Source organism: Ambystoma mexicanum, chromosome 2p (assembly GCF_040938575.1).
Source record: "Ambystoma mexicanum isolate Mex_15411 chromosome 2p, UKY_AmexF1_1, whole genome shotgun sequence".
In the NCBI taxonomy this organism is placed as follows: Eukaryota; Metazoa; Chordata; class Amphibia; order Caudata; family Ambystomatidae; genus Ambystoma; species Ambystoma mexicanum.
In genome coordinates this window covers 253,913,071-253,934,828 of record NC_090923.1, presented here as the reverse complement: position 1 = coordinate 253,934,828, position 21,758 = coordinate 253,913,071, and positions in this window count along the sequence as shown.

Below are 21,758 nucleotides of genomic sequence, written 5' to 3'. Positions count from 1 at the left end.
TAATTTTGCGTTAATTGTGAAGCCAATGGTGCTATTAACTAAGAAGGATGCAGTGATTCCTTTGCAGTGGAATGAAGAATGTCAGAGAGCGTTTGATCAATTGAAAACTGCATTATATTCTGCTCCAGTTCTGGGCACACCAAATTATGAAAAAGTTTTTAGATTATTTGTATGCGAGAATGAAGGATGTGCATTAGCTGTTTTGACACAGGAACAAGGTGGAAGAAATAGGCCGTGCGGCTATTTTTCTTCTGCGCTGGACCCTGTAGCGCGCGCACTACCACGATGTTTGCGATCTGTCGCGGCGGCTGCTGCATCGGTGAAACAAACGGAAGGGATGGTATTGGGGCATACTTTAATTCTGATGGTGCCACATGCCATAGATGTCCTATTAAATAGGACACAGACGCAACACCTCACCTCTGCTAGACTGACAAGATATGAAATTATCTTATTCGCGCCCCATATCCAAATTATGAGGTGTAGAACTTTGAAGCCTGCAGAATTAATGCCACTGACCATAAAAGAAAATGGTGACAACGAATCACCACCCCATGATTGCTTAATGGTCACTGAGGAAGAAACGAAGGGGAGAGTTGATTTAAGTGACATCCCACAAAAGGAGTCAGATGGAGAGTTATTTTGTGACCGCTCTTGTTTAAACTACCTGATGGCACGTCAACTGCCGCTTACGCTATCACTACCCTAGAGAGCATTGTAGAAAGCAAAAGAATTCCCTACAACTCGGCACAAGCCGCAGAAATAATAGCATTGACCAGAGCCTGTGAGATTTCTGAAAATTTGAACGTGAATATCTATACTGATAGTCAGTATGCTTTTGGGGTGGTTCATAACTTTGGTCGACTCTGGGCTGAGAGGGGTTTCTTGACATTGCATGGGGCCAGAATTCAACATGGCCCTTTGATTGTACGATTGCTGTCTGCACTCACGTTTCCAAAGCACCGAGCAATAGTGAAATGCGAGGCACATAAAAAGATAACATGCAAAGAGGGAGAGGGAAACACATTTGCAGACAGAATTGCGAAACAAACTGCCACTGATTTGAATAATAAAATGATGACAGTCCAGACTGAGGAAGTACCCTGTATGTTAGAAGATGGAATTGCTACTGTCAAAGAGATGCAGGCTGAAACCACAGCCGATGAGATACAAGGGTGGGCAGAGGGCTCTGCTGAGTTAGATTTAGAGGGTTGTTGGGTGGACAAGGGAACTAAAAACTGGATGTTACCAAATTCTTATGTAACTGCAATGGTCACGATGGCTCAGAGCCCTACCCACATCTGTGAAAACAACATAATACAGCACTTATCTACGGTATGGCAGAATGTAAACATAAAGAAGAATGCAGAGAGGTTGGTGCAGAACTGCATTACGTGTTTACAACACAATGTAGGAAAGGGAACAGTGACTCCAATAGGCAGTTTTGGCCCGCCCTCTATGCCTTTTCAGGTAATCCATTTTGATTTCATAGAGATGGAGAGGTGCCAAAACTTGAAATATGTCTTAGTGGTGATCTGTGCATTCAGCAAGTGGGTGGAGGCATATCCCTTAAAAGACTGCACAGCAATGAGTACGGCAAAAGTAATGCTTAAAGAATACTTTTCCCATTTTGGCTTGCCCCGTGTCATATGGTCAGATAACAGTCCACATTTTGTGGGCGCAGTGGTATTACAGATATGTGCAGGTCTTCAGATTGATAAGAGATTTCATAGTTTGAGGCATCCGAGTTCAGCCAGTCTTGTTGAGAGGCACAACGGAATCCTCAAGTCAAAAATTTGCAAGATATGTGCAGGGAGCAAATTGGGTTGGGTGGATGCATTACCAATAGCGCTATTGTGCATGTGTACATCTGTACAGGCTAGAACTGGGCTCTCCCCATATGAGATTGTGATGGGGAGGCCGGCAAATGTTTGGTGCGCACCTCAGCCAAAGCGACTGAGTGAAGTGGAACATCCTGTACTTAGCACTTATTGTGGCCTTTTAATGCAGAAATTGCATTTGATTCATCAGCAGGTGCAGGAGGCTCTACCCGTAAATTATTCTGGTCCGGGGCACGCACTGGAGCCAGGAGACTGGGTGCTGCTTAAGAACTTTGAGAGAAAATCGTCATTAGCACCCAGGTGGCGCGGCCCCTATCAAGTGCTTCTGGCAACGCAGACGGCAATACGAGTAGATGGGAGGAAGTCGTGGATCCATGCCACCCATGCAAAAAAGATCCCATCTTCACTGAAAGACTTGCCCAATCCGGACGACCGGAAAGAGACAGCGGTCCAAGAAACAAAAGAAACTGCTGCCAGTCCACCGCCGCTAAATCTGTCCGAGTAGGAAGTGAAACTCGAAACAAAGCCTGAAAAGATTGCCAAAAAGGGGGAAGGGCAAAGAGTGCCCCAACGTTGCCCAGCAGAACCTACATCACTGTTGGCCGACACGAAATCTGCATTGCAAATAACGACAGATACTAAACGTGTACCCCTTTGGCGCCAGAGCCAAAGACCAAAGCCGCATCACTGTCATAGGCTGACTCTGAGCCTGGATCTGGAAGTGCACCGGCACTGTTCACAGATCACACAATACCAGGAGTGAGGCGATATGATGTGCGGCCTCGAAAGACAGAGTGATCCACAGTTCTTTGGTGTTTATGCTAACCTCTGGTTCCGCTCATGGACAGAGAAGGAACTAGAGGTGTAGAGGAGAGATGCGTGAGAATTGTGCAAGTCGGACAATTCAAGACTCGCGGCTCCTCGGTGCGATCATAAAAAGTACATGTGTCCTGAACCAGAGCGGACAAGCTGGGCGCACATGGTACAAAGGCAATAGAGAACTGTTCAGAAGTCCTCTGAGCAGTATGAGACAGGATAAGTGATCTTGCCTAGACGAATAAGTAAACCAGGCTGCAAAGGGCTGGCAGACTAAACTGTTGACAATTCCTTTGAACTTATTGACATCCAGACAAGTGCGACGAAGAGAGATATCCACGGCGAACTTTGTCAGGAAGAAGAAGGACGATGAGAAAAATGTCGGGACCAGTTTCAGCCTCCTCCTGAACCACTGCCGAGAATGAGTTAGTTATAAAGACTGTAAACCTAGGGAAAACGCATGGTAAAAAAAAATTGTATGCTGGCTTTGACAATAATCATGTGCTTCATGAGTGTGGTAGCACCAATAACGACAGCCTTTGTGTTATGGTATGTGGAGTCTATACACCCATTGGGAATGTTTTTACCAATAGTTAATATATCCACCACTGAAAGCCCGGTTCAGGTGATTACTTATACCTTGTCCCCAATGGAAGAGAGACACAGAGAAGGGTATGGGAACAATACGCTATTACTCATCATGAACATGACGCATGCAATTCTAAAGAAAAATAATTGTTGGGTATGCGCCCATTTACCGCAGCATGCGGGGAAAGGAATAGGCTGGTATGTACAACCATTACCATTAAGTTCTGCATGCAGTCCATCTTAAGTGCAATGTTTTATGGGAAGTGGAATAAGAGTAGTAGGGGTCAATTAGATAGAACAAACATGAATGAGTTTGAGGAAATAATTATGAGGCCTGTGGGTTGTTCCATATTCCATAAAGCACAAGTGATGATCCCAGAACCTATGCCAAAAAGTACGCGAAAAATAACACGACAAAATAGACAAGATAGATTGTCCCCACCAGTTAAAACATCTGTGATGATGTTTCGTGTAAGAACAGACGGGAACAAAGATGCAATTCCCCCTTCTTACACGGTGAATTACAACCCGAGAACTGTCCCTTTTTGTCTAAAAACGAAAGGCTCCCATTCAGTAGGAACATTTACTGGATGCATGAATACAGCGGTACTAAATTGGGAAATAGAACCAGTATATGTGGGAGATCCAGTCTATTTTATATGTTGAGAAAAAGCATATCCTTCGTTGCCCATTACCTGGGGAGGTACATGTTACCTAGGTCTACTGTTCCCGGCGGGAGTGTTCCTCTTAGAAACAGCAGACATGGCCAGGCTATCCAGATCTAGAACCCAAGGGAGTAGCGAAGGTGTATTGATAGTGAAGGATGTAGCAAAATCATTCATTCCATTCTTGTCCCAGATAGTGAACTCCTATAATTTAAGGCAGCTGTCCAGAATACTAAAAGATACCATAAACGCAACAACAGATATACTATTTAACATGACGTTGGAAGAAAAAGGAATTAGGTTAATGACGCTGCAAAATAGAATAGCTCTCGATGTAATCTTGGTTGATCGTGGGGGAATTTGCAAGATTGTGGGATCAGCGTGCTGCGCATTCATAGATGACTACTCCCCTACGATTTTTGAAGCAATAAAGAAAATGCATGTCCTAAGCTCCGAACTCCCTACTGAATAAGGGGGCTGGGGAATAGAGTCCTGGTTTTGGGGAATACTGCGTTCTTGGGGATGGAAGTTGATTGCGATATTAGTAGTAGTGTTTGGAATATTCATAACGTGCTGTTGTTGCATACACTGCCTTCCGATAGTTTGCACTGAGATAACTGAGGGATGTACTAAGGGATGTATGCATATGATAACAAAAAGAAAACAAACTTATGACCGGGTTGACAGAGACACAAATGAAATGAAAACAGTGAAAGAATTAATGGCTATAGATATTAATGACGATGATGATGCTTATAATAGCATGCAAAATTCAGACATAAGTACTTCAGACTTATCGTCATCAGAGGAGGATACCATGAATGAATGAGACGTTTGGCATACGGCCAAGAGGAGGGTTTGTCGGTCTAGGAAAAATGGACACCTCTCACGATGGACGGCAAACGCATTTTGGTGGCCGAAGGCCAACCGTCTCATGTATGTAACGGTAGAAATACAGGTTTCCGAGTTTGACCAATGAACAGCCATTTTGATGTAACAAGGATCGCCATTTTGTTTTCTAACGATTGCTCATTGCTTTCTGTTCAAATTGCTTCGCAGCACATTTCTGCTGACACTGCTCGACTGTTAACATTGTTGTCTGAACGTGAAAGGACAAGGCCGCAAGGCCGCAAGGCTAATAAGAGTTTGTTGAAACACAACGTAGGCAGCTCCGGAGAGGAATGCCAGGCTCCCTCCCGAATGTAGCCTTGAAGCAGAGCCGCAGGGCATTTAATCATTTCACAGCTGCCAGCCAGTCTCGTTATATGGTAAAATATGTTAGAATAAAGCAGCTAAAGGCTTGAATTATGCTCTTCTTACGGCCCCCCTTTTTCCGAGGCCTGTAGAGCGTGTCGGCTCCCAGGACACGAATATCACCTCATAGATAGCAAGGTCTGGAATGTGACTCTTCCCCCGTATGTAGCTCGCTTACACGAACAGAAGCACTGTGTTCCGTTCAACAAAGAAAAGATGTCTCTGCACTTGCAAGGTCGCATATTGTTACTAGAATAGATATTTGAAGGTGTCATATTTGTCGGAAGTGTCCATCATCAAACCGAGTTCAAAGAAACCCAATAAAGGGGGGTGTTAAACATGTCACAGCTGATTGTATGATATGCATTTTGTATATATGTAACTGATGTACGTAATTCACTCTCTTGCGTCCCTCGAGGTCTAGAGATACACGTCGCGGGGCGTGAGACCGAGTTGGCCAACTGAGACTATTTGCTTTGCAATAAACCTTAGCTTTGGGAATACAACCTCGTGTCTGGCGTATCTATCGTGTGTGGTGACTTGCCTTGTTTTCATAACGCGAGGGACCCCTAGGGGCCCCTTTCAACAACATGGGGAAACAGGATTGGGCTGGTATATTCATCCTTTGCCTTTAACCCCTGCATGTTATGCCTCTCTAAGGGCACTATTCTTTGGTCGTTGGAAAGACAGCATCTCAGGGAACTTTGACGGGACCAATTTGAATGAGTTTGAAAGGCGAGTCCTGACACCCCCGGGGTGCTCACTTTTTGCAAATAGGAGTAAGCTTAATGTTGCTTCTATTAGGCCTTCTGACAGACTATCTCGATCTTTTCAATCTCTGATTTCTTTCAAGATGGCTCCTGCAGGCAATCGGGAATGGCACGCCACCTTCTTACACTATCAATCATAGCCTCACCTCTGTCTCTTTCTGCATACAAAGGAATGGTACACGGTCAATGGGCGATTTCGAGGGTTGTACCAATGTTGCGAACTTGACCAGTGAGGACAGACCTTTGTATGTAGGTGAGCCTGTCTATTTCGTTTGCGGTAATGAAGCTTATCTGTGGCTACCTAGGGATTGGCAGGAAACTTGTTATTTGGGTATCCTGCTACCAGGGGTATATGTTGCTAGCATCACTGAAATCTCGAGGTCTCGTCCAAGGCAGGACAAGAATGGTGATACTCCTTCACAAGTCATGGGTGATTTAGCAAAATCCTTTGTACCATTTTGGGGACAGATCATGAATTATGAGGACATTAGGAGACTGGCGAGAGTATTGGAGAGAACCATCAACTGGACCACTGACATATTCTACAACATGACTCTAGAACAAAAAGCAATCAGATTGGTGGCTCTCCTGAACCGGATGTTGTTAGACGTCATCCTGGCTGAGCGTGGTGGAGTATGCAAATTGGTGGGGTCCGCTTGTTGTGTTTTCGCACCTGACTCCTCCCCAACTATATTTAAGGCAATACAAAATCTGTACATCCTAAGCTCAGAAGTGCATGTTCCCGAGGGAAACTGGGATCTTAGAGCTTGGTTCTGGGGGTTCTTATGGTCTTCGGGATGGAAGTTTCTCTCAGTCTTGATGGTAATCCTTGGCATTCTGTTGTTCTGTTGTTGTTGCATACAATGTCTTCCTGCCATATGTTTGATGTTAGGGGATGTTGTGCGCAAACTGTAGGAACATTAGGACCGAAAGTACACACCCCTGAAAAGATGACTAATGTATTTGTGTTAAAAATGACTGTCAAAGATCTACTGGCAATTGACATATCTGATGAATGCGACTCAGGATTTACGGACATTGATACGTGGAGTTATGAGTAAAGCGACTATTTTTAGTAAAGCTCTTGGCTTAGTCCAAAAGGAAGGTTTGTTAAATGGTAATTGTATAGTGCCTCCTTTATATTTATATTGGCCTAAGCCTAGTCGCGCTACATGAAAAACCGAGTTGCAAAGTTCCGATTTTGGGTTGACTTTGCCGACTTTTTAAGATTCATCCGTGATTTTGATTTCCACTCGTGTGTTTCTCTGTTCTAAAATGGTGGACTATGTTTTCAACTTACAACCAGGGTTCCTAAACTTTGAGTTCTGTTAATGTTTAGACTGTCCAAGAGCCAACTGTTTAGACTAGGCAATATGGCCTTGCACTGCATATGAACTGTTGTTTAAGTGTTGTCTGCACTCACAAGACTCATTCTTGAATACACATTGGGGACAATGTAGAACAAACCTTGGGCGTAGACACAGGCCAAATGCAATTGTAAAGGGATATGAATGATGCTTGCTGCTGGATTTGAGAACATACATCGTCATTGTGCCTCTATGGAAATGCAAACCTATGTAATCCTTTGCATATTATTGTATAAGCTGTAAGTGAACTAGGTACAAACTCTAAGCCACGAATTATTAACATGTAGAGAGGCTGGACAATTTTACATGGAATTGTATAAAAGCACGAATGTTTAGATGTCCAACTCTCTCTCACCTCTCTCTGTCGGGTTGGTACACATTGCGGGGTGTTGGGAGCCAGATAGCTATCTGTGTTGCTTTGCCGTGTTTGGTGTATTTCCTTTGTGGTACTCAGCCTCGATATTTCCTTGTTCTTTCATTGACTTTAATATTGTGCTCAATAGATCAACCATTCTCACACTATTGAGGCAGGCAAGTATCCTGGCAAAACTATCATCACATGACATTCGAAGACAGATGCAACCTTTCAGAAGTGGCCTGGAGGTTTTGTCATTTATTAAACGTATGGTATTGCTTGAAAGAGCAGATATAATGACGTATTGATGTGTTGTGTATGAAGAACGCCATAAGGTGAGGAGTATGCTCTCTGAACCCATGCAGGGAGTGATGCAGAGTGCAATGGGGTGTGTAAAACCTGGTGTACTGAAAAGGTAGATCACAAGCAGTCCAAATGTGAAGGAAGTGACACCCTAATCCACAGTAAGTGAGCAGAATGGGTTGGCTCTGGCTGTTTTACAGTTTTAGAAAAATGAATTACTGGGAGTGAGGGGTTGTCAGACGAATCCCTGTTCAATAAAAAGTTGCCTTGTTTAAACTGGAACATGAGAGGCTATAATAGCTTTCTTGGGCTTGAGGATAAGAATCACACCTTTGAAGAGAACGATATTATCAACTTTCAGGAAACCTGACTCACCTCCAAATTATGCTGAGACGGGTTTTCCATATTACAGCAAGAGGCCAAGAAATCCAATAGTGGTAGACCAAGGGGTGGATTATTGTTGGCAACAAGACATTCTATAATAATATCTTCCTGAATTATATTGAATGAAATAGAAGGTATTTTGGTGGTTGAAATGGGGGTGGTATGTGTGGGGTTAAAAAGAAAGCTTTTTGTGGTAAACATATATTGGAATAATTTGTTAGACACCCTCGATAGCTTAAATAATTACATTTCACAACTGGTGTGTGAATGGCGGGGTGAGGCTGACTCACTTGTTATGATAGCCGGAGACTTTAATACTGACTGTGTTATCCATGGGCTACGATCAAACATGTCTGTCCTGCTGAATGGAAAAAAATGGGACCATTTTTGCAAGACTTGTGACCTCCATATCTTGAATAAAGGGTATCTAGTCTATGCATCGAATGCTAAAGCATAGAATGCCTTACCATAGAAAAAAATGCATAAAAAAAGCATTGAATGCATTTTTTTCAAAGGTAAAGGGTTTATTTTAAATAATGGGTTTTTCATGTAAAAAAAGGGGGGCTGCGGGGTACCCCTATTAAAAAAAAGAAAAAATTTGCATTCAATGCTTTTTTCAATGCTTTCTTTTCGATGGTAAGGCATTCAATGCTTTGGCATTCAATGCAATGACTATAAACCGACTCAGTGATGGCCATGAATAATAAAATATAAAATTTCCAGTACGTGGAAGTGATGGGAGGTACGCTCTATAATTGATTTCATTATACTTTCTAGACCATTGCTAGACATATGTGATTACTTTGCAGTGAAAGAGACCACATTGAGAGATCATAATATGTTAGTCACTCACCTATCCATGAAATCAAATAGGGTCGGTGCCAAAGGACCTATTGATTTGTCGGTTAATACTGCCGGAAACCACATTTTCAAATTTAGGTATAAGGGTAGACCACTGAACCAGTAATTAACAAATCATGTAGCCCGTGTTAGTAGAGAGGTCTTAGTAGAAAACTGCTCAGTTGTGTGCTTTTATGAATTCCTCCTGGACCAGGAGACTCCTAATACACTATAATTAACAAACAACTGGCACAAATAAACTTTCGATAAAGAAGTGTGGTTAAAAAAAAATGGACTAAACTATCAATTGAGATAACTCAGAATTCATGAGCGTGATACAGGATATTATATGAGCAAGAAAAAGGAAGTTCTATCGGCCTACAAGTAGTGGCTAAAGGGCCACAGGCAACTACTGAACAATACATCTGGGGGGAAGATGCTCAGTAGAAAACTGCTCAGTTGAGTGCTTTTATGAATTCCTCCTGGACCAGGAGACTCCTAATACACTATAATTAACAAACAACTGGCACAAATAAACTTTCGATAAAGAAGTGTGGTTAAGAAAAAATGGAATAAACTATCAATTGAGACAACTCAGAATTCATGAGCGTGATACAGGATATTATATGAGCAAGAAAAAGGAAGTTCTATCGGCCTACTAGTAGTGGCTAAGGGGCCACAGGCAACTACTGAACAATACATCTGGGGGGAAGATGTTGGGGATACTATCAAAAAAGATTCTCAGCAATTCTGGTCCACAATAAACACTAATGAACACCCACAATGCGTGATCAAATTGCAGGGTGTGACAGAGGACTCTTGAAGCACACACTGGGAAAATATAAATGGCATGGGTACTGAAGGGTCCAGATGGGTGGCCAATGGTAATGTACCATGGATATTAGAATTTGAGGCATCAGACATAGAAAGAATAATAGTAAAAGCATCTATGTCCACGGCATGTGGTCCGAATTGTTTATCCAATGCAGTTCTTAAAAATAACGTAAAATGATGGGCTGCATTTTTGGACCTGCTTTTTAAGGATATCCTGAGGAAATGTAATATTCCACATTCTTGGAGAGAATCCAATATTGTCCTAATACAGAAAAAAAGGGAACAGTCAGATCTGTTGAATTACTGTCAGATTGCCTTGCTGGACCCGGACAGGAAAATATTTGCCTCAATTGTCCTTGAGAAATTAAATGACTGGGTGAAAGAAAATGTCTTCTGCCCAAAGCTCAAACTGGGTTTAGAAAGGGGATGGGAACAATGCTCTATGGCTTAATTTTGTCCATCATTAAGGACAAAATTGTAAAGGATCATGGAAGATATCAAAAAAGAATATTTGTGGCTTGAATAGATTTCTCTAAAGCCTTCGATCTCATGGACAGGCAATTCCTATGGAAGAAATAAAAAGCATGGGGAATTCCCTCGTCATTACTTGCAATACTTGAGCACATCCACCTAGAGACCTGGATTACAATAAGATTGAATTCTATAGGAACATTAACAGCATCAATCAGAATATATAAAGGCTTAAGGCAAGGATGCATATTTGAGCCATGCCTTTTTAATGTTTTCATGGCAGACTTTTTTCAGGCAATGAAAGATGCTGGCCTAATTTCCCCTAAAGTGGGGTGGGGGAATAAACTGGTTAGGATACGTGGACGATTTGGCACTTATAGATTCTACACCTGTAGGTTTGCAATGTCTAATAACAAAAATGACTGAATGCACTGAACTAAATGGATTGGTAATCAATGAGAAGAAGGGGCAGATCATCCAGTTATCTCATTCAAAGTTGGCCAGAGCAAAATACAACTGGCAGATAAAAATTATCAACATACCACCCCAGAGGGAGGTTATCTATTTAGGGTTCCAGATATGGGAAAGAACATCCTGTGAGGGCAGAATTAGGCAAATATTAAACAACAGTGAACAAATGATATATCAAATGAAGAAGGTTTACGCTACATAATGTTGGGAAGGGACATAGCAGACACAAGTTTGTATTTCATTTAAATATGAGTTTCAGCCTCCCCTCCACTGGTGAAATGACAGGATGCTTGAATGTGTAATGTGGAGCATGGGAGGTAATGAGGTTCGAGAATGTAGGAGGCTGGTAAGAGACTGAGAGGAAGTTGGAGGCCGGGAGGGAGAGGCTGCTGTGTTCATCGTGGCATCTTCAATGTTTTGTTCTATGTTAACTGGTACTTTACAGGACAGAAAGGCAAGTTTGTTAGTGTATTCAGTAGTCTTTAGGTACTTTGAGTTTAATTAAAGCCTTGTATTTAATATAGAACTTGCCGGTGATCCGGTAATTCCGGAGCCGGCATTCTGTAAATCCCCACGGGAATAGGGAAGTGGAAACACTGGCACCATGTGGTAATGGTTCCGGTGTTTACGCGTCCGTCTGCGGCCGGTGGCGTTACGCCCACCAGGTTAGACCTGGTGGGGTTGTAATACCACACGGCCACAGAACTCATAGTTAGCCAATCCGGAAAACGGTGCTGGTACAGTTTTACCGGCACTGTTAAATCCGGACAGGCTAACTTGTAATGAGATGAGGGCCAGTTTCTCATTGGTCTTCAAACTATAAGGTCCTTCGTTATGTGGACTAATACAATTAATTGGCACACTTGTGCCAGGACTGGAACATTCAGTTCACTTAGCAGAACTAAACTCAGACCCAGGTGCAAGGAGATGGGGCATGACCCTATCCCACCACCCAATTAGCCCAGCATTTGTCATCGCCAGTGCCTTCTGCCATGAAGATTGTCTTTGAACTTGGCCTTGCAAAGTATCCTTGTCTTTAGAATACATGGGAGTGAGAGCACTCACTATCGTGCAAACTCTATTTTCATCCTTGGCTCACATGACATGAATCCATGATTTGGTCCATTTTGCAGGTTTTAAATGCTCTAAATGAATTAAACCTGGCACTCTTGGTGTTCTTGCTTTGCACCTCAACAAGTGATGATTCATCCTTCGCACGTTTGCTGATTTCAAGAATAGATAGCTAACTTTGGCTGCTTCAGTCTTGACTCCAAGCCAGACAGCCTTGTCTTGCAGCTCCACGATTCTGCTTATTCTTGCTGCAACACAGTTTTCGCTTCCTTTTTCATGGGTCCTCTTACTAAATTCATGATACTGAAGTCCAGCTTCTATATAATTGTGGTTTCGCCTATGTTAAATTCACTATGTATAGACAGCTTCAATGATGACTTGGTCTACCTCATGTTTCTGCATCTGTACATTTATTGAACGGTTGATTTTTGACAGCACTTTGTGCACAAGTAATCACCTTCTTTGTATATAAATGTTCACTTGATTCTTTACTTCGTCATTAGTTTCTTCAGGGTCTACATTCTCTTCAGTCAGTATCTTGGGACGTCATGCATACTTTGTATGAGGGTACTGGCTTCTTTTCTCTGCTCTTTCTCATATTCTTCAGGGATTTCCTCCCTTAAGTTGTCATCACTTTGGGGATACATTCGGTAGGGTTGTCTCAACAGGTATCTTCTTTTGAACACACGCTGCAGTAGCGGCACAAAGGCAGGAGTCAAACACAACATGGCCTCAGGTCTCAAACATATGGGAGGAAGAGGGCAGGGTTTCCTGCAGAGGCATGCAACTGTTCCTCTACAGAACCTTGATTGTAGATTGTGTTTATTTTGGTACCACAGTATGATTCTTGTTTGGATGCAGCCTTTCTGGGTCATATCTCTCTTCAAGTCTATAGTCTGATCTTGGTCCATGATACTTTAAAGAGTTAAAGGATTCAAGTGGTTACACGTTCTGCTTTATGGTTGTTATCACTGCCAGTTAAGCTGCAGTGGGTAGCTGAACAGAACTTATAAACCACTATTCATCCCTGACTCCTGTAGAGCAGAAGTTAATTTGCCACAAGACTGACTGAAACTGCTGCGCATGCATCTGCACCTCATCTTACAAGATCCCACACTCCTCATATGTGAGCGACCAACAGTTCAGACCCCTATATATTGGCAACTCTGTGGGGGTCATTCTGAGGTTGGTGCTAAGAGAAAAACGATGCCGGTAAAGGGATACCGGCATCGATTACCGCTACAGGATATTCTGACCAACCCGACCGCTATTAACGGCATCATAAAGTACGATGCCATTAATAGCGGTCTGGGCGTGTGCACGCGTCCCACCATGCTGGCATTAGTGGCATCCCGTAAACTGGAGTAGATCACAAGTGAAGCGGACATGCAAATAACAGCCTCATGAAGGCAGAAAAAGTGCTTACCGGCATGCCGTAAATACCGGCATCGCCGACCTACCGTAAAATGCCCTGAGCAGTGTTCCCAACTACCACAGGTGCACACAATCAGCACAGGTAGAGGCAATGGAGTCAGGCCCAGTACAAAAGGAGCACACACACCCGCTCCCACACCAAGATGATTCCAATAGTAGTAGCATTACTGGAGCTGGAGGACTTGCTTGCATTGCCACCACATCAGCAACAACAACAACAGCCACCACCACAAAGGAGACGCAGGAGGAGAAGGAGGGTGAGACAGGCCCAGCATGCCCCACCAGTGCAGCCACCGTTACCACGCAGGCCGCCCACAATCCCTTGCATCAGAGCTAGTCCTTTCAACCTAATCCCTGAGCAGATCCACACCCTGTACCATCTGGACCGGGACACCATCACCCCCATAGTGGACCTGATACATGACGACATAGTGAGCCTCATTGAAATACGCACTGCCATCCCCCCTCTAATGAAGGTAGTGTCTGTGCTCCACTTCCTTGCCACAGGCACCTACCAGCACACAGTGGGGCACATGCATGGCATATCACAACCCTTATTTTCCCGGATTCTGAACCAAGTGCTGGATGCCCTCCTCAAGCACACAAGGGACTACATAGCCCTACCACGGACTCCCCAGGAGATATTTTATACAAAAGTTGCCTTCTATTCACTGGCAGGCATGCCAAATTGTGTAGGTGTCCTCGACTGCACCCACGTGGAGTTGGTGGTCCCGCATGCCATGGAGGTGGTGTACCGCAACCGCAAGCATTAGCACTCTATCAATGTGCAGATGGAATGTGACTCCAGCAAGATCACCACACATTGTCATGCCCGATATCCCGGATCCACACATGATGCCATGCTGATGTGGAATTCCTTGCTACCCCGCCACATGGAGCGATGCGCCTGTCTACTCGGTAAGTCGCCTGACAGGCCCATGGCAGTGCAGTTGGGGGTGTGATTGGTGGGTGAGTGGAGACAGCACATACAGCATACCACTGTGGCCCTACATATTCTGACCTGAACCACACCCAACAATGCCTTACATCAGACCAATGGTTCACACCGATACACCATACGTAGAAGCAGGCCACATCCCTCAACACGTCCTCTGCACATCAACTGAGCATACCCTCTGCGACACAATCCAGCAACATGCAGTGAGTATGTCTAACGCACATGAAGGCAGCAAAGCACAATACAGGACATCTGCAAAAGCATGCAAGGGAACTGTCATGATGCCTACCTCTAAGGAGCCAGGTTCGACCCAGCAACCCCAGAGGCAGGCTTCCCCCCAGGGAAGTGCCAGCGGGCCCAAGCTTGGGCCCTATGGACACAGTCCTGGCGCCTTAGGCGCCAGGCTCATGTTGGACCCCTGTCCTGGCGCCTTAGGTGCCAGGCTCATAAAGCTAGACAAGTGTTCACGTGTTTTAATGTGCACTTACCTGATGCAGACCATGCTGCTACATCCAGGCCCTCTTGAGGCCTGAATGGAACTACTTTACCTGTGGGACTACTTTCCCCGGGGTGTGGTCGGGGAAGGATACATACCTGATCGGTGGAAGGATACATACCTGGAACTTCTTCCAAAGCTATTTAAACCACGCCCGATCAGCAACTCACGCTTCGCGTTGTTCTGCTCCTCGCAGCTGGACGCTCACCATGTCAGCTCCTGCATCTGGACTTCAGCCACGCCTGTCAGCATCCTGGGTCACCTGCTAAGAGAGAATTGGAGAGAAAGAAGACCTTACCTGCTAAAGCTGCATCACGGAGACATCACTCCGACAATCCTGAAAGGGAAGACATCATTTTAAAAGCATTTCGCTTCGATCGCTGCAGCGCTGCATTTCACTCACCTTTCCTGGGCACCTCCATCTTCAGCAGCGATCATCCGGATCCGCAGCCACTTCCCAGAGCCTAGAGAGAAAAGGACAAGAACACAAGGTGAGAGAAGGAAGGGAATAGGAAAAGCTCAGTTTACTTCTAAGACTTACCTGTTGGGTCATTCCCATTTCATTTCGGGTCCTGCCGCTTCCTGGCATTCCGGACCCCGGCCCCTATGGGGAAAAAAGACAAAGACATTGAATGAGCGAATGCAAAGACATTACCCGAACGCTCATCCAGAACTTACCTGTCATTTACTGGAACTGCACGTTTCACTTCGGGTCGGCGCCATATCTCTGGCATTCCGAACCCTGGCCCCTAAGGGGAAAAAGACATAAGCGTTAGCGCTTGCTGCAATAAGACAATGAACATTATTATTAAGCTTGAACTTTTGAACTTGCTACAGAACTCTTACAGCGCCTTACCTGAATAGTCAAGCTTATTTGAACTCCCATCAAACCTCAATCCAGTGGAGTAACTGGGTTTCAATGCGCCCCTGCATCAGAAGCAGGATGGAGAACTCATCCTTCCAGACCCTAAGGTGAGGCTTCACGGGGAATCGAGGAAGGGTATTGTGGAGGGTTGGAAGGGAGTGGGAGGCTTGAGCATTATTCTGTCAGTGGGAAATATTCCCTTTTCACGCACAGGGGAATATTCCTGCGAGCCAGAGAGTCCATCTTCAGAGCCCTGCGCTTCACCATAGAAGAAGCATCAGCACTCAAAGCCAGACCTGCGCCTCCGTGGGAATCAGGTGAGCGTGACAGAACGCGAAGCCTACCCACAATTCCCCACCCGGGCACTATGGAGACTTCCGAGACAGATCAGCTGGCTCAGCTTTTGGGGGAATTACGGGCAGAAGGGCACTCAGCCCGCCAGGAGACTAACGCTCTCAAAAGAGAACTGATCCTATCCAAGGAAAGAACAGATGACTTGGCCAAAAGGTTATTGCAGGCCCAGGCAGGGCACACTCCTTTACCTAATTCCGGAGGTACTTCCACATCAATGGGTTTGAATAACCCGGTACAAATCAATCTACCTGGACACATGCCTTTGGCCCCGCCCGAACGTTTTGCGGGGGATCTCAAGAAATATGCCGTCTTTATGAACCAATGTCGTTTACACTTTCTATGCAGACCCGGGCCTTCCCTAACGACCAGACCAAGGTAGCCTTTATACTATCTTACCTCAGTGGCAGTGCTGCCGATTGGTCTATTCCATTGGTAAATCAGGATGATCCCATTCTCCAGAATTTTCGGTTTCCAGGCCAGCATGGAAAGATTGTTTGCTCGACGCTCTCAAGGACAGGCCCTTGATAACCAACTGCTATCCTTACGACAAGTTAATCAGGATCTCCTGTCCTACGTTGCCACCTTTAATAGACTGGTTGTGGAAACTGGATGGCCAGAAAACAAAAGGATCACATTGTTTCATCGAGGCCTGCGCGGAGAGCTTAAGGATGTTCTAGCTCAGATAGTAGATCCACCCCAGGTCTGCGCAGACTACATAGACTTGGTGGTTCAACTTGATCACAGACTTCAAAATAGAAAAGCAGATCGGTTCAAGCACGAAACCCGAGTACCGATCAAAACCCACGCTAACTCCAAGAGTACCGACGTATCCGAACCTATGCAAATCAGCAGTGTTAAAGGACCATTAACGCAGAAGGTACGAGAGAGAAGGCGGCAAATGCAACTTTGTCTGTATTGCAGGACTTCCGGTCACTTTCTTCGAAATTGTCCGGTTAAACCACCTAAGAAGGTGCTTGGAGCCACTGATAACGATTTTTTGACACCTGCATCGGGAAACGACCTAGCCCGACAAGCGTAGGGGTCCGCTTGCCGAGCTTGAAAACAAACTCTTTGACCTCGCATTTTGTCATGCCAATGCTGCTCGTGGACCCAAAACAGCCCAGCAGTTGCATGCTATAAAAGCATACATCGACAGTGGAGCTATTGGAAATTACATAGACCGTGAATTGGCTTCCAGGATTAAGCTCCCTCTCCGCCCGAAAGTAACCCAAGATGTCATTACTACAGTAGATGGAACCGAAATAGCCTCAGGGCCTGTAACGCATTCCACTGTTGAAATGACACTGGTGGGTCAGGATGGACATCGGGAAGCAATTGTGTTTGATGTGATCAAGGCCCCACAATTTCAAGTAATTCTTGGAATTCCTTGGTTAGAAACACATAATCCCAGAATTGACTGGCGAGCAAAGAAGATAAGTTTTCCTGATTGTGAACCAACTTGTTACCCAAGAAATTCAGTTATGGGTCTAGCCTCAGCAACTTCCACCACTGTACAGCTACCGTCAGAATACCAAGAATTCCAAGACGTTTTTCAGAAAGAACAGGCTAACAATTTACGTCCCCATCGGTCTTATGATTGCCAAATCGATCTGGTACCCAATGCTCAACTACCTTGTAGTAGGATTTATGCTCTTACGGAACCTGAGAACCTACATTTGCGTCAGTATTTAGATCAGTACCTATCCAATGGTTTTATTCGCCCGTCCAAGTCTCCTGTCTCCTCAGCTCTGTTCTTCGTGCCGAAAAAAGAGGGCGACCTTAGAACATGTATAGACTATCGCGCCCTAAATCAAATAACGATTAAGAATCGTTATCCTCTGCCCTTGATCCCTGAGCTTATCGACCAGGTGAAAGACGCTTGTGTGTACACCAAGTTAGATCTCCGAGGAGCTTATCACCTGGTGCGTATAAAAGAAGGCGACAAATGGAAGACTGCATTCCCGACCAAATTTGGGCTCTTCGAATATCAGGTGATGCCCTTCGGTTTGTGTAATGCACCTGCCGCCTTTCAGTACTTTATGAATGATGTTCTTTGGGAACTTATCGACGTCTGTGTTGTTGTTTATATTGACGACATTCTGGTGTACTCTTCTTCAGAATCCGATCACAGAAAACATGTTAGGGCAGTTCTTGAGAAATTGCGCCAGCACAGACTATTTGCAAAGCTCGAAAAATGCGTTTTTCATACCACAGAAGTGGAGTTTCTCGGATTCATCCTGACACCTCAAGGAGTCCGAATGGACTCGCGAAAGGTGGACGCCATCCTCAAATGGCCATCTCCTAGCTCGGTGAAGGGAGTTCAGAGCATGCTCGGCTTCGCCAATTTCTATCGAAGATTCATCCCGGAATTTTCCCGAACAGTCCAACCCATCACAGCTCTCCTAAAGAAAAACAAACGCTTTGAACAAGCCTTTCAGGACCTGAAAACCAAATTCACCTCTGCACCTATATTGAAGCACCCGCACCCAGATCTCCCTTACATTGTGGAAACCGACGCATCCAGTTCGGCCATGGGAGCTGTCCTGTCGCAAAGAGACCCAGAAACTAACCAACTACATCCTGTGGCCTTTTGGTCCAGGAAATTTTCTCCTCCTGAAATCAACTACGCAATTAGCGACAAAGAGTTACTGGCTATTAAATCTGCTTTCAAGGCATGGCGTCACTACCTTCTCGGGGCAAGACACACCATCACCGTAATTACGGACCACAGAAATTTACAGTATTTAAAGACGGCCAAAGCTCAAACTTCACGACAACTCCGATGGGCTCTATTCTTTGCGGAATTTGATTTTGTAATTACCTATCGCCCTGGCTGCAAGAATGGTAAAGCGGACGCCTTAACCCGGATTGGCATGGAAGAACCCAATTCGAGTTTAGAACCTGTGCCAATCATACCTGAACAAAGAATCTTAGGCCTAACTTCGTTGCAAACTATTGAGGACATCCAAACACAAGTAAAACAACTTCTAGACTCTTCAGCCTTACTGGAATGGAGTCAAAAGGGTCCTCATTACACCGTTAAGGATGACTTACCCTACTTCCAGGAGCGGTTGTTTCTGCCTAATAAAGAATTGCAAGAACTTGTTATTTCCCATCATCATGAATCATTAATGGAAGGACACCCTGGTATCGCTAAAACGGAGGAGAAAATCAAACGCCACTTCTGGTGGCCTTCTTGGAGAAAAGACATAAAGTCTTTTGTATTGTCTTGCTAAATTTGCGCCCAAAACAAGGGTCAAAAGAAAAGGCCAGCCGGCCTACTTCAACCCTTGGATATTCCACCGGCACCATGGCACACCTTGTCAATGGACTTTATAACAGACCTGCCTCCTTGTGCTGGTTACAACACTATCCTTGTAATTGTGGATCTATTCTCCAAAATGGCCCACTTTATCCCTTTAAAAGGTTTGCCTTCAGCTTCCACCTTGGCCAAGGAATTTCTGGAGAATATAGTTTGCATACATGGTTTCCCTTCCATATTAGTCTCGGATCGTGGAAGTCAATTTATCTCCCATTTTTGGAAGAAGTGTTGCCAACTAGCACAAATAGATGTGCGGTTATCCACCAGCCACCACCCCCAGACCGACGGACAAACCGAGAGAACCAATCAGACTCTCGAGCAATATCTTCGGTGCATGTTACACCAATCCGAGTTAAATTGGAAAGACATCCTTTGGATCGCAGAATATGCATACAACAATTCAGTGCATTCTGGAACCGGACAAACTCCTTTTTATACTTTGTATGGTCACCATCCTCGGACCTCTGATCTAGATCCACCTCTGACCCTGGAAATGCCCGCAGTAAATCATCTGCATTCCACAATAACCCGAGCCTTCAAAGAAGCTGCAACTCATCTACAGCAAGCCAAGAAAAAGTATAAAGAAAACGCTGATTTGCACCGAAGTAAAACTCCTCCTTACCAAGTAGGAGACCATGTATGGCTAGCAACGAAACATTTACCCCTCAAGGGCCCGCGAACCTTCAATCCCAGACTCATAGGACCTTATCCCATCAAGGCTATAATCAATCCCGTGGCCTTTAAACTGGATTTACCGTCTAACATGCGTATTCATCCAGTTTTTCATGCATCACTTTTGAAGCCAGTACAACCAGGGACCCGACTGTCCAAGCCTCCAGACCCAGTTCAAATTGATGGGGAATTAGAATTCGAAGTTAAAGACATTTTAGACTCCAAGGTGTTAAAGTCCAAACTCTTCTATCTTGTTGACTGGAAGGGATATGGACCTCAGGAGAGATCGTGGGAGCCTAGTAACCATGTTCACGCACCTCGATTAATACAAAGGTTCTATCGGAGATTTCCGAACAAGGCAAGACCCCCGGAGGGAACAACCTTGGGAGGGGCCTTGAGGGGGGGTACTGTCATGATGCCTACCTCCAAGGAGCCAGGTCCGACCCAGCAACCCCAGAGGCAGGAATCATTCCCCCCAGGGAAGTGCCAGCGGGCCCAAGCTGGGGCCCTTTGGACACAGTCCTGGCGCCTTAGGCGCCAGGCTCATGTTGGACCCCTGTCCTGGCGCCTTAGCGCCAGGCTCATAAAGCTAGACAAGTGTTCAAGTGTTTTAATGTGCACTTACCTGATGCAGACCATGCTGCTACATCCAGGCCCTCTTGAGGCCTGAATGGAACTACTTTACCTGTGGGACTACTATCCCCTGGGTGTGGTCGGGGAAGGATACATACCTGATCGGTGGAAGGATACATACCTGGAACTTTTTCCAAAGCTATTTAAACCATGCCCGATCAGCAACTCACGCTTCGCGTTGTTCTGCTCCTCGCAGCTGGACGCTCACCGTGTCAGCTCCTGCATCTGGACTTCAGCCACGCCTGTCAGCATCCTGGGTCACCTGCTAAGAGAGAATTGGAGAGAAAGAAGACCTTACCTGCTAAAGCTGCATCACAGAGACATCTCTCCGACAATCCTGAAAGGGAAGACATCATTTTAAAAGCATTTCGCTTCGATCGCTGCAGCGCTGCATTTCACTCACCTTTCCTGGGCACCTCCATCTTCAGCAGCGATCATCCGGATCTGCAGCCACTTCCCAGAGCCTAGAGAGAAAAAGACAAGAACACAAGGTGAGAGAAGGAAGGGAATAGGAAAAGCTCAGTTTCCTTCTAAGACTTACCTGTTGGATCATTCCCATTTCATTTCGGGTCCTGCCGCTTCCTGGCATTCCGGACCCCGGCCCCTATGGGGAAAAAGACAAAGACATTGAATGAGCGAATGCAAAGACATTACCCGAACGCTCATCCAGAACTTACCTGTCATTTACTGGAACTGCACGTTTCACTTCGGGTCGGCGCCATATCTTTGGCATTCCGAGCCCCGGCCCCTAAGGGGAAAAAGACATAAGCGTTAGCGCTTGCTGCAATAAGACAATTAACATTATTATTAAGCTTGAACTTTTGAACTTGCTACAGAACTCTTACAGTGCCTTACCTGAATAGTCAAGCTTATTTGAACTCCCATCAAACCTCAATCCAGTGAAGTAACTGGGTTTCAACGCGCCCCTGCATCAGAAGCAGGATGGAGAACTCATCCTTCCAGACCCTAAGGTGAGACTTCACAGGGAATCTAG